We start from the raw sequence: 14,158 nt of genomic DNA, 5'->3' as shown, positions 1-14,158 counted from the left end.
TTGAATATTCCATGAGATAAACCTCATGATTAAGAGGATAATGTTATCAGGCTTTGGAGAGAATATACTCAGAACTTTACCAAGTAACAAATTCATACCAATGCTAACAATAATACAAAGAAAACCCAAACTAGTACATGTAGAATGACTTGAAGATGTACTAACACAGAGGACTACAAGATTAGGGTAAAATTGTAGGGTTGAAAAAAATAGGCTATAAAAACTTACTAGATGATTAGCAGATTTCCCTTTTTGATTCTGTGCAATCAAACCTCCAGACTGATTCACAAAAATATTATTTGCTTTTCTCTCATATAATTGTGCTGGTATTCCATATGAAACTCCATAAAGCTTCTGTTATCATCAGTTCCAACATCCTCAATAATCGTATCATCATACTAAAAGATTGGGTTTATTAAGATTAGAAATCAATTGAGTAGTTTTATCTATGATTCTCTTATTCTTCCGAACATCACTTTCTATTGAAAACCCCATTTATAAACAATTTTCATTTTCATTTGCAATTGAGTCAAGATATCTGAACTACTATTAGCACCCATCTTCAGGATATAGGCAGCCAAAAATGCTTTCCCTTCTTTTATTTTATTGTAGTCGTCACTTCTTGTGCAATGTCCATTTGTGGGAAAACCCTATTTCTGAACGATGTTCATTTGTATTTGCAATTGAGTCAGAAAACATATCTGAACTACTATCGGCACCCGTCTCCAGGATATATGCAGCTAAATTGCTTTCCCTTATTATGTTTGACTATACTCAGTGATAAGTGCATATTTCATATATATTTGGTGTTCATTCCATGCTAGTATTTGTTGGTTTTCTTGCAAATTATTGTATATTACGCTTGTTTTCTCTTATTTGTTTTTTATTAGGTGAATCATCCAAAAAGAAGTGAAATTGCACTTAATTATGAAATAAAAGAAGCTAGCTACAAATGGAGAAGGGGCCAAAGACCAAGGTAGTTAATATCGCGTATCGGTATCGTATCGGTCAGGTCCTATACACCTATACAAATGATAATATCTGTTTTTACAGGTGATACATCATTTAATATAGAATTTCAAATAATTATAAAACCATAGTAAAAAATAATAAGAATCATACACATATCTGAAATTTTCAAAATACAAGGTGGTTTATTAGAGATTCTCCAATGGTTATTATGTGTGTTTCCTATGTGGCAACACAAATAAGACATCCTCAATTTATTTTTCCTAAACATTAGGGACAGAAAAATATCCATCTCCAACAATATTGCATGTAACATCTTATTTTAATTAGTATAAATTTTATATTCCATAATTGAAATTTTATTAGAGCTAAAAATAGTTAGTTGATATATTAAAGTCAATTCGATTAAGTAAAAGCTGACTAGGATGGTAGATAATGTCAAGGGGAATGTCTAAAACTAGACATTCACCTTGACATGTCTTCCCAAAGTCATATATACATTGGTTTAAGACATCAGGGTTGGAGAATGATTTTAGAAAAAAATGGATGTGTATCCTAGGTGGATTTTGACATTTATCTCCACACACATGCCATTGGAGAAGCTCTTATCCAATGTTGTGAATGGTTTCCCATTATGCCAGGAAATCTTTTTTTTTTATCCTTCATATTTATCTTTTATATTTCTCTACCTTGCAACCGAAATATGGTTTCAATTTTATATCCTACCATATAGTCATTGATTTTATATTATAAATATATTAGGGCATTTTACCTTCTCCAATTAACATTGTACTTGTCTGTAAAGACTAGATGCATGTTGACGAAAAATTTATTCACGGAAGCGATATTATCGGTGTACAAGTGAAACCGATATATCGGTCTGTATCGGCCTGTACAACCGATAATATCATTTCTTCTTTGCATCGCCGATATTTTCGATATCGTATAGGTATTTTCCGGTATCCGATAAAAACCTGTAATATCGACCTGTACAACCGATATTGACTACCTTGCCAAAGACCAAGTGGAACTCGTTTAAGTACAAGATTTCTACTTTTCATTCTATCGAGGACGAGAACACAAAGGCAATGGCGAAGAACGGAGTCATTCTGAGTTCGTACGGAGAAGTTATGAGCAAAACAAGAACTTATAAGACTAAGAAGGGCAAAATGGTCATTTTCTAAGGATAATGCTATTGGCACCCCAACCAAATGTTAAGGGACACCTTCCTGTTAAGGGGCTGTCAAGTTCAAAGCAATTGCTAGGAGCAGTCAGGTCTTTTACAATAGGGGGCTGCCAAAATACAAATAATACTAAAGGCACCTGATTTGTTATCAGGGAACTTCGTCTTCTCTATTCCTAAACAACACACATGCAATGGAAAACAGAACTTGATCATCAATGATCACGACGGTGATGAATCTTGATTAACAGTTATTCGAATTTGAATACATCATTGGGTTACTGGGGACGGCAGAAAGCATGGGTACTAACCTGATTTCAATAATTCAGTTATATTCGAGTTTGGCAGTGTAATTATTGGTTGCTGCCATTGAAGCCGAACTTGGAGATGATGATGAAGTTCAAGGTGAAGAATGAGTGGGTGTCAAATAGGCTTCAGTCGATGATGGTGATGAAACTCACAAAAGGGAAGAACATTGTTGTGCTGAGAAGAACAAAAGGAGAAGCTCGAGCAAGTTCAGGAAGCTGCTGATGATTCTGGCAGAGATGGAGTACACGAGCAAGTTCTGTTGTTGTGCTCTACAGGAAGAGATTAAAGAGGATATTGCTATCATTGGCAGTGATAAGAAGAATGATCGGAGACGGCATGGAGCTGTGAACGAGTAAGGACGTGTTCAATGGGAAGACAGTGAATGAAGATGGCTCAGTGATGGTGATCGGGTTTTAGGAGTTGGTGATGAGCAGAGAGTTTCAGCATTTGATTGTCGCTGTCACCATTAATGTCGAGCAGAGTCGGAGTTTGAACAAGAACAGGAATAGGTGGGACCCAGCCAACACGTGCAGCAATACAAAGAGAGGAAGAAGTCAGGTGGTGGGGCTCTTTGCAGTAATCCTGACTGAGAGCAGAAAACACGCGTCTGGCATAGTAATTGACGCGTTCCGGAGAAAAGGAATGATCCGGTGCAAGGCGGCCCATTGAAGTTGAAAAGATGGACGGACTATATGAAGACACGATGCTCTTTACTGGACCCATTGAAGAAGCAGCCAATTAGAAGCCGTAATTCGTCTGTTAAAGATACTTCGTGTTACGCCATAATGGATACACTTATTCTCTCATGCAACAGATTCTGAGTTTGGCATACAAATTAGGGGAAGTAAGGCGGCGCATGGGAAAGAACCAAAAACAAGAACCCGAACTTTTACGCATCGTGGCATTTTCCTAGTGGACCGCAAAAACCAATTGAAGCAACTAATGTTTTCCATTGCGATTTTTGGATCAGCTGGGGTATCCGGAATACTATAAATATGAGCCGAAAGTTAGAGAAAACTAACTACTTCTTTTACCTGGAATGATCGGGGTATACCCCGGTTAATTGGGGTATACCTAATGAGACAAAAGCTAGGTCATTTTGAAGTAAAAGAGGCCACCCCTTAATCATGTTTTTTCTAAATGGCTAAATTGTCCCTGCAATGATTAACACTAATTTAATTAAAATGATTAGATTAGTTAGTTGATTTATATGAGTGGATTTGGAAATAATTGAGAGTAAGAAAGAGAATGAAGTAGTAGAGGAAGTTTTTTTTTTTTTGTGGGGGGGAGGGGGGAAGTTAGAGTTTTTGAGAAATTTGTGATATGAGTGAGATGAGTGATTCTAATCCTGATTTTGAAGTGGGGGAGTCTTCTAACTTTCTTCCTACAGATGAGTACTTGTATGATGATCTACCAAATCATGATCAAATGGATTATATGCATGATCCTCACTTTTATTTTCCTCAAACTTAAGATGGGTATGGAAGTGATAAATGTGTTGAGCCAAACGTAGAATCTAATGACCAAGAAGAAGAAAAGGGAGCTGCAAGTAATCAGGTACACAACTTACGTGGTGAAGATTGTGATTTTTCCATGCAAATGATCGATTTTGCCTTTTTTTTTCCACTTTTGCTGCCCAGTATCGGCAAGGTCGACGATTGTCAATCATGCCGACTGTAAGCGCCAGCGTGGTATATATTACCAAATGCCCCGACTTTTCATGAGCAGTATTTAGTCGGCAAGGTAGAAAATTCGAACCCTGCCGACTGTAAGATTTTTGCAGCACAGGAGACGTGACTTGAAAATGTTTAAGACGGCATTGTAGTGGATACGTCGACCCTGCCGACTATAGTTTGGTCGGCACTGTTTTATTTTTCTACCATGCCGGCTGTTCTTTAGTCGGTGTTGTTTTATATATCGACCTTGTCGACTATTGTAGTACATATCAACTAACTTGTGATGTTTTGTAGATTGCATTGGTACCGATGACGGATCAGCCTCAAGCTCATAGTGTTAGGAGTCCTGATACTTCCACACATTATGCTAATGATTTGGAATGGAAGGAAAAATACGACGCGGTCAAGTGGGTTATTGAAAAAGCAAAAAAGAAGATGTGTGTTCTAGTTAAAAACACCCAACAAAAAGATTCGCGGTTTGAAATGGTATGCGAGTGTAGTGGGTCGCAGGACACAAGTCACAAGAGAAAGGGTTATGTGTATGATAAGAAGACGACTAGGGTGTACAAGACGAAGTCAAAGAAGTGTGGATTCCCATTCAAGATTATTTTTTGGAGGAACAAAGACAACGATAACATGTGGAGAATGAGTAGAGTTGATGTTGGTTGACATAACCATAAAGATCCGGAAAGTCTTGTTGGACACTGTCGACTGTTAACTCAGGAAAATCAGGTTTATGTGACATAAAGTCGGAACGGTACAATTTTAAGAATATTTCGACTAGAGGAAAGTCGGCGGGGTTGGTTATTAATTACCATGTCGGTCCTGGTTAATGGTTCACAGTCGTCGTGGCTGTTATGAAAAGCTGGCATGATATTCATGTTACGACCCTGCCGACTAATACTTACATCCTAAGGCCGACATCCTATTTTTCAAAAAACCTGCCGACTAAAAACCCTGAAAATCATAGTTTTCGATTTCTAACCTAATATAACAATCAAAAAACATAAAACAATAATGGGTTTGAGTTTAGAGATCGCTTACAGTCTTCTTTTCGCCGGTGGAGGGTTCTTTTCAACATTCTCAGGGATTGGATTTTCAGGTTTACTGATTTCACTAGTTTCAACTTTTTCCTTACCTTTTCCCTATGATTTGGATCTTTTGATGTTACCTGTTGAATCTCTATTGCTACTTGATCGTTTAAAATCAATCATTTTTTGTAGAAAATCAAAATCAAAACTTTTGGTTGATGGAATAAGATGAAGGAAGGAGAAGAGCATAGGGATTAGAGAAGATAGATTAGAAGAAGATTAAACGGTTTTTAGTTTTTAAGTTTAGGGTTTAGTTTTTAGGTTAATTAGTGTAGGGATACTAAAGTAACTTCAACCCATATTTAGACTCCCCTTAGTAAGGGCATTAGGTCCATTTAAATTTGGGTACACCCCAATTAATCTGGGTATACCCCAATTTGGCCAGGTTCTTTTACTTCTTGTTTCACCATTCCTTTGTATCGAGAAACAGAGAGAGCTCATGGCTTTTGTTGCTAGCTTCTGTTTTTAGTTTCATTTTAATTCCTTCTTCTCTATTTATTTGCTAGTACTTTTTAATTATGAGTAGCTAATCTTTTAATTGATTAGGGATGATTTCAAAGTCCTGAACGATGAAGCATTAATTTATTTAACCACGTTTATTTCAAGTTTTATTTTATTGTTGATTATCTTTATTATTTTTAAATGTCTAAGAATATTGAGGAGTTATTTAAAATGATCAATTAAATTAACCAATCAATATTTCTTCTACTAGTTTAGGGTTGTGTAATACGTGTAATTGTCACATCAATTCTTTACACAATTAGTAAATCGTAAGAGCTGACAGAGGGATTTTGTTAAGCAATTGTGTGTAAAGATAACACTAGTAAGCAGGTTGAGCCTATGCGCCTGATGCTAGGATCAACCTGATTCATATAGTGTAAAGCATTCGACTAATTGACACCTTGAGATCTTATTCTTGGTGGGTTGGCTGGATAGAATCTGGTAGTCGAGCGCTTCCGTATCCAGTGATTGTAGGAATCCGGGGGATAGCAGAGCTTATTGCTATTCTATGGCTGGTAACAATATAAGTTCAACAAGAAATAAATTTATATTTAATTAAGTTTCGGTTCAGTGATGGCGAATCATTCCCTAGTCATCTTTCTCCATATTATTTTAAATCAATCTTTATTGTTTTGTTTTATTAGTTACTTTAATTTAAAATCTAAAAACTCCCATTTCGGTTACTTTTAACAACTAGAAACTCCCTGCTATAGTGCTATTCGTGGGAACGAACTCCTTACCATTATATTACCAGTTAATTGTGTGGAAAGAAATAATTAATTTTTTGTGTAAATGACGTGCACCACTCTGCAAAAGTACTTTCATCCATGTCCTCCACCTTATGTTCTTGCGCAAGTATCTTACAGTTTGCATCATCATGTTCTATCATAAAACATTCCTTGTGAATGTTATGTGCCTGCATCTCAAAGTGATGTATCACCCAGTTTTTACCACCTGCTGGAGTATCAATACAACCACCTCTTCTCACTGGATCCTTGAGATTAACCTCCACATAAACCATGTTAGTAACATGTCCTCTCAGTTTTTTTCTCTCCCCTCTTTCCAATATCTTTACAGAGATATCATTCACCAACTGTTCATTTAAAATAATTTTTTGAATATTCCTTAGCCACACACACCATACTTGACTTATAAACTTGTGATCTTCTAGATCTATATCTGATTTATATTTTTGCAGACAAAGAAGATACCCTAATATAGACCAAAGTGCATTTGAGATGACACCATCGTAAGATTTCCTTCTGTCAAATCTAAAAATAAAGAGATTGGTTCCCTTTGATACCTCTTATAACTTCTCCACCTGAGATTGATCTCTTTCTTAACCGTCTCATGATTCAATGTATATTTGGAAATAATCTTACCCAACAAACTGTAAAACCATTCTTCAGCTGCATCTTTCACCACTTGAGCAGAAGTAATTGCTCATCTAATAGTTCTTGAGGAACTTTCACCAGTAGTTGTTGTTTGCATTTCAAAGACAGTCTATCCATATTATTGATATCTTGTGTTGCTCTCTTTAGGATTGAGTTTTCTTTGAAGAAACTCTGTAGGTTATAAATTTTACGAGTTTTACGATTAGGATTAATAGGAGGATATCTTAAAGGGTTATAAAAGATTTGAAGATAAACATAATCATATTGTTTTCCACACATAAGGGACCTTGTAGATATCAAACTTAATTATCGGATTGATAGGGTTGACTAAATTTTTTTTTGGTAAGAGATGTTATTGAGCCCAACATTATTTTTCAAACATTACCTTTATGATTTGAGTTATTTGATTAGGAGTTTGACTTTGTTTCTTGTATATCTTTGCTTTTCTTTCTAGCCCAATGTGACATATTGATAGACGCATTTATGTGTCTAATTTGTCCCAATTGTTTATATTGTTAGTGCTCGATTTTGTACTTATTTGGTTATTTTATGTCTTTGTAGGTGTTTTTGGAGAAATAAGCTTTTGCGGCGAAATTGGCTAAAAAGTGGTTTTTGCGCTCGTGGGAGAAAATTACTATACGGACTCTCACTTTGGATAAATGGTAACCTAATTACTAAGGGGCACCCCATTTCAGGGCATGTACTAAAGGGACACCGGAACTGGATAGAGGGAGGTCATCTTCAAAGTTTCAAAACTGGATTTTGGCGGGAAAAAAAGCAGCAGCGTCAACAGTTTTGGATCAAGGATTTGAGCGACCTAGGAGGCGATTCAATGGGCAAATTTGGTACCCACGGACTCTACAAGACATAAGGGACCTGTTAGAAGCGATTAGACCCATCTAATTGGGCTGGATAAGTCAGAAAATCCACACAAAGTCAAGACAGTACACACGGTTTCTGTTTAGGGTTTGAGATTAGTTTGAGAGATTTATGGGATATCTTGCGTGGGATATACATCAAAACAGTTGGTTAAAAGTCCTAGAAGATATTTGAGACGAGAGAATATCTATAAACAGCTTGTAACGCAACAAGAAGAAGATTATTCTTCAAACAACCCGTAAAGAATAATGGAGATTTCCAAGGGGTTTGATCGAGTTTCAAGGGGATTTAAAGCCTATAAATAGTTGGTTTTATGTCAGAGAAGGAGATGAAGAGTTTGGGGTCGATACAGAGCCAGGAGGAGCGAAGAAGAAGGAGTAGCAGCAGTGTTCACCTGCTGCTGCTGCTGCCATTAAAAAGCTTCAAGAACACGAAGAACAGACTCTCCAGAACAGTCTTATTTTCAGCATCTTCAGAACAGTCTTATTTTCAGCAGCTCAACAGCAGAAGAGAGGTGTCGCAGTTCGCTGCAGTTTTCTGTTGTCGTTCTTTTATGGACATGTTTTATGAGTCTCAGAACTACTATTTTATAACTTTTGACTCTTTTAATCACACTTTGAGCTTTGAATTAATATGTTGAGTGTGTGATTGATATGAATAGCTAAACCCCAATACTGGGATGATGGAGGAAACCATTCTTTATGCATGAGTAATTTTATTTAATTCTTTTATGACTATTTGCACTATTATGAATGGAATTATGATTTTTATTGATTATTTGTAATTTTGTCTGATGATGTATGCTTAATCCATGAGATTCTTGATGCATCATGCTTATGATTTACATATAATACTTACAAAATCTATTTTTGGCAAAGTAAGAGTCGATATTTGTTATCAATATAAGCTTTAATTGTCTAGAATTAATAATTGAATCGCATGAGTATAAGAATTGGTGAAATCCTGAGTCCCAGTATCTCTTGATCCTATGACAATTTTGTATATATTTTTGTTTTTAAATCTATTCAAGTCCGAGCATCGAATCCGTATTTACCGCAATCGAAGTACTACAACAAAATGGCGCCGCCGACGCGGACTTGTATATAGATTTGTTTTTAGGTTTAATATTTTATTTTTTTATTATTATTTGTTCCTTTTTACGTTTCTTTTTGTGTCTTTGATTTACAGGTTCGAAGTGGAATACTAAGGACTTGGGAACAAAAAGCTTAAAGCTAAAAGCTAAAAGAGAAGAAAAAAAATAGACATAATATTTTTTTTAGGATTTAATCTTTATTATTTTTTTTATTTTTTTGTATATAGGTTTTATTTATTTATTTTAGAATTTGTAAATAGGATTTATTTGTCATAATTTTTGTAATTTTTTGGACTTTTTTTTATTTGGACTTTATTCTGGACTTTGGACATTATTTTTAAAACCCTACGGAAGGGTTATAAATTAAAAAATAAAATAAAAATTAAATACAAACTGTTTGCAGGGAAGGACGACGATTACTATATCGTCTCGGCCCCTCGGGTTCGCACACGGCATAGGAGTCGTGGCCCGAGTCGACGACAACGGTTCATCGCCCGTCTGGTACGGGAGGTAAGTCCAATCGAAACACCCGCGAATCTCCTGCAAGCGGGTTATTGTCTGCCTTAAGGTGATAATTGTTTGAGGACGAACCGGACTGTCTTTATTTTCCTAGTAAAGGGCAAGGCCTGGCCTAAACAAGATAAGGGTTCGGATTTCATCACCGTTCCCTTCTTGCCCGCCTTAGGAAAACGAAACCTAATGCGAACCCAAGCTTAAAATTTGGAATAGAACGAGACCGATAGGGTAACGAGCTTAAATAGGAAACTCGTTCGAAAAATATTGGTTGCTCTTTAAGCACACTCCAAAGTTCATGATGGTTTCTGTGAGTTGAATGCGTGACTGCGCCGCCTTGTGATAGCGGTGAGGCCTTGGGTATCAAAGCTCCACTGAGCTTCCCTCGCCTCAATTTCAACTTACTTTGACTCGGATTGATTCCAGAGGGGTCTGCTCAAATTTCCCTTTCGAAAGATAGAAGCTGGTCTAGAAACAATCTAAGTGGAGCCATCATGCTTTTTGTTTGCTAGAAATCTTTAGGTTTGCTTTGGTGGAGTCGAGTCGGCCTTGTTTGTGATTGCGTAGAATTCCCCTGCAATTAAGAATGTCGAACTGGTATGATAGAAGCCAATACAATGAATATCGACCTGAATTTGAATATGGACATCATCAGTATTATGACCATAGTGAGAATAGTGGCTGGGGACGCCAACCTTTTCAAGGTTATGGTTCATACCATGGTGAGCCCAATTACTATCCGCACATGCATCAGTCTTACGAGCAAGAAGATTATAGTACTAGTTCTTCGTCTCTAGAGGATACAATCAAACTATTGAAAAGTAGTCCTTTTTATGATCCTTCTGATAATTCCTCTTTACTAGAGTCAACACGTAAGTTAGCTGAGTCGACACGTAAGTTAGCTGATATGAATAGTATAATTATAGAAGAAAGAACTACAATAATGAGTGAACCTTCTTTAGAAGACCACCTCAAGCGGATAGCTGAGACGAACGAAAGAATTGCTCGAAATTACTTGAATTGCCAATATAGTGTATCTAATAATACCCTTGAGAATGAAAATAGTTATTTACATAATCAAGATAACAAGGTTAGAATTGGTAGCACTACTTGTTTTGATGAGGTTCGATCTTTTTCGTGTTATAATGATGATTATGATGAGGATAGTATTGATGAACATGAAATATGTAGGAATAGTGATCAGGAAGCTAGTAATCCAATTGAGCTTTATAATGATTATATTTTTTACTTCAAATCCAAATAATTTTTATGATTATTCACCTATTCAAGAGGACGAGGATTTGATTAGGAATACCACCGTTTTAGACGATGTAGTTGTCCTGTTTACGAATCCGGTAAAGGTTTAGAGGAACCGGTTTATCTTGAGACTACTGTTTTCGAGTCGAACGATTTAGAAACTGTAATCGATGATGGTTTCGAGGAACGGTTTTACCCTGAGAATACTGTTTCAGAGTCGTACGATTTAGAAACAATAGTCTTAGATGAACTCGTAGAGATTAATGAGGATACACCGCAAGATTACAACTTAGAAGAATCAATTGCCCATTTTCAGGAATCTGATGACCTAGAAATTAGGGAGATTGTGGCTAGTCTAACTAGAGACACTGAAAACTCTAAGTTTGGGGGTGATTATCACTTTCCTAGTGCTTTACCTTTAACTCTCAGAAAGTCCCCTCACATAGGACTTGATATCCATGCCTCAACCATCTTACAAGATTATCTTCATACTAGGTTTCCCGAACCTAATGATGTCATGAAAAAAGTTCAGTCGTTAGAAACCCATCCTCTGGTTGATGTGGTTTGCCCAGGCTATGATACCCAATTGACTTTGTTTTCCCACCAAATAGTTTTCTTCCAATTGTGGGAACGTATAGATTTCAAATGTGTCACTTATTAAGTTCTGAGACTAAGCCTAAGTACTTTAGGAAATTAGAATCGACACATTTGCTTCAGAATGACCACTACTATGACTGTGGTCAACTATGTAAGTCATACCTAATTGACTTAGAGGATCCAAATTATTTAGTTATTTTGTGATTCCAGGTTATTATCTGAGTTTTTCCAGACTCTAGGACCTAATAATTTGGATCCTACCTATGAGGAAATGCATCCGAGGAAAATAGTCTATTTAGACCCCTTCATAGAACCTGAACCTGAACCGCAATTAGCGATAGTTATCCAGAAACTAGGTAAGGGCATGCCAGTATTGTACATTTTCTTGGTTTACTGCAGTTTCCTTTTGTCATCTCTTTTTGGTTTTAAAGACCCACAGTTATTCCGGCTACTGTTATACGGTTCGAGTTGACTAAACCTTTTCTATGTCTGGCTGAAGACTTTAAACTTAGCACTTCTTGGGAGGTAACCCAAACTCATGCAACCAGGTAATATCTTTCCTTAACTCTTTATTCGAATGGTAATAGTTTCTCCTTGTTCATGTTTTTAATTTTATGTTTAGAACATTGAGGACAATGTTAGATTTAAGTTTGGGGGTATGGGAGAAACTTTTTAGTTGCAATAAATAAACTCCAGAGCTTAGAAATTTATGCCTATTGAGGATTGCACTAACTAATCTAAGTGGATGGAAGCATTTTGATTGTAGGAGTTTGAGGAACCAATCTGATTAGATGGAAACATCTAAAGAGTCTATTCATAAAAGCACAGAGCTCAGGTGTTAGAAATAACATGATAGTTTCACCATATCTCGTTGAGTCCTTTTCACTTCTATTTTTATTTTATTTTGTTTTTAAACTATGTTTCTCTAAGTGATAGGTGGGGCCCACGATTCAAGTTGTTACCAATGCTAGGGTGAATTAGAGTGATTGAGATACCATGAAAAAAAAAAAAGTTGAAAAAGAAAAAGAAAAAAAAAAATGAAAAAAAAAAAAAAAAAGAAAGAAATTGAGACCAGACCATTTGACCAAAAGGAATAAATTCAATAAAGTCGACCACTGGTACCCTTGTATATGCCAGTTGTGTTGACCTAGAGTTAGGTTATCGACCACTGGTACCCTTGTATGCCAGTGTGTTGATATTAGTCAGACTAGTATCTCAATCCATTAGGATAGGTTCATTTTGGCGGAGGCCTTCAGACAGATATGGGAAACGCCGTTCACTTAGTAAACATCAAAACCATACATGTTTTTCTATATCCATCTTCTTGATCTATCCATGTGATTAGTTTTGACTCCGAATATGATGTCCATAGTGCAACTATCTGAGTAGAGCTCTGTCACTTTATATGAATTTTAGTATGCTTGAGTGCAAACTCGTGTACAACAATTGGAATTTCGCATCAGGGTACTTCTTCCTGTAGTCAATAAGTATGCCAACCAAGGAGATTCTTTAGTGCCTTCCAAGGTTCTGCGTAGATAGCTAAGCTCTGGAGTATTAAGGTTTTGTGGGTACACCTCTGGTAAACCCCCCGGAGACAACACTACGCCACTAGGGCCACCTAGTGGTTTAACGGCTTACTGCACGTGCTAAGTGTAGTCATTTTATTTTAGATTAGATTTGCTCGAGGGCTAGCAAATAATAAGTTTGGGGGTATTTGATAGACGCATTTATGTGTCTAATTTGTCCCAATTGTTTATATTGTTAGTGCTCGATTTTGTACTTATTTGGTTATTTTATGTCTTTGTAGGTGTTTTTGGAGAAATAAGCTTTTGCGGCGAAATTGGCTAAAAAGTGGTTTTTGCGCTCGTGGGAGAAAATTACTATACGGACTCTCACTTTGGATAAATGGTAACCTAATTACTAAGGGGCACCCCATTTCAGGGCATGTACTAAAGGGACACCGGAACTGGATAGGGGGAGGTCATCTTCAAAGTTTCAAAACTGGATTTTGGCGGGAAAAAAAGCAGCAGCGTCAACAGTTTTGGATCAAGGATTTGAGCGACCTAGGAGGCGATTCAATGGGCAAATTTGGTACCCACGGACTCTACAAGACATAAGGGACCTGTTAGAAGCGATTAGACCCATATAATTGGGCTGGATAAATCAGAAAATCCACACAAAGTCAAGACAGTGCACACGGTTTCTGTTTAGGGTTTGAGATTAGTTTGAGAGATTTATGGGATATCTTGCGTGGGATATACATCAAAACAGTTGGTTAAAAGTCCTAGAAGATATTTGAGATGAGAGAATATCTATAAACAGCCTGTAACGCAACAAGAAGAAGATTATTCTTCAAACAACCCGTAAAGAATAATGGAGATTTCCAAGGGGTTTGATCGAGTTTCAAGGGGATTTAAAGCCTATAAATAGTTGGTTTTATGTCAGAGAAGGAGATGAAGAGTTTGGGGTCGATACAGAGCCAGGAGGAGCGAAGAAGAAGGAGTAGCAGCAGTGTTCACCTGCTGCTGCTGCTGCCATTAAAAAGCTTCAAGAACACGAAGAACAGACTCTCCAGAACAGCCTTATTTTTCAGCATCTTCAGAACAGTCTTATTTTCAGCAACTCAACAGCAGAAGAGAGGTGTCGCAGTTCGCTGCAGTTTTCTGTTGTCGTTCTTTTATGGACGTGTTTTGTGA

The sequence above is a fragment of the Papaver somniferum genome, unplaced genomic scaffold (genome assembly GCF_003573695.1).
Source record: "Papaver somniferum cultivar HN1 unplaced genomic scaffold, ASM357369v1 unplaced-scaffold_118, whole genome shotgun sequence".
NCBI classification, from domain to species: Eukaryota; Viridiplantae; Streptophyta; class Magnoliopsida; order Ranunculales; family Papaveraceae; genus Papaver; species Papaver somniferum.
Note: the sequence above shows the minus strand (reverse complement) of the source record.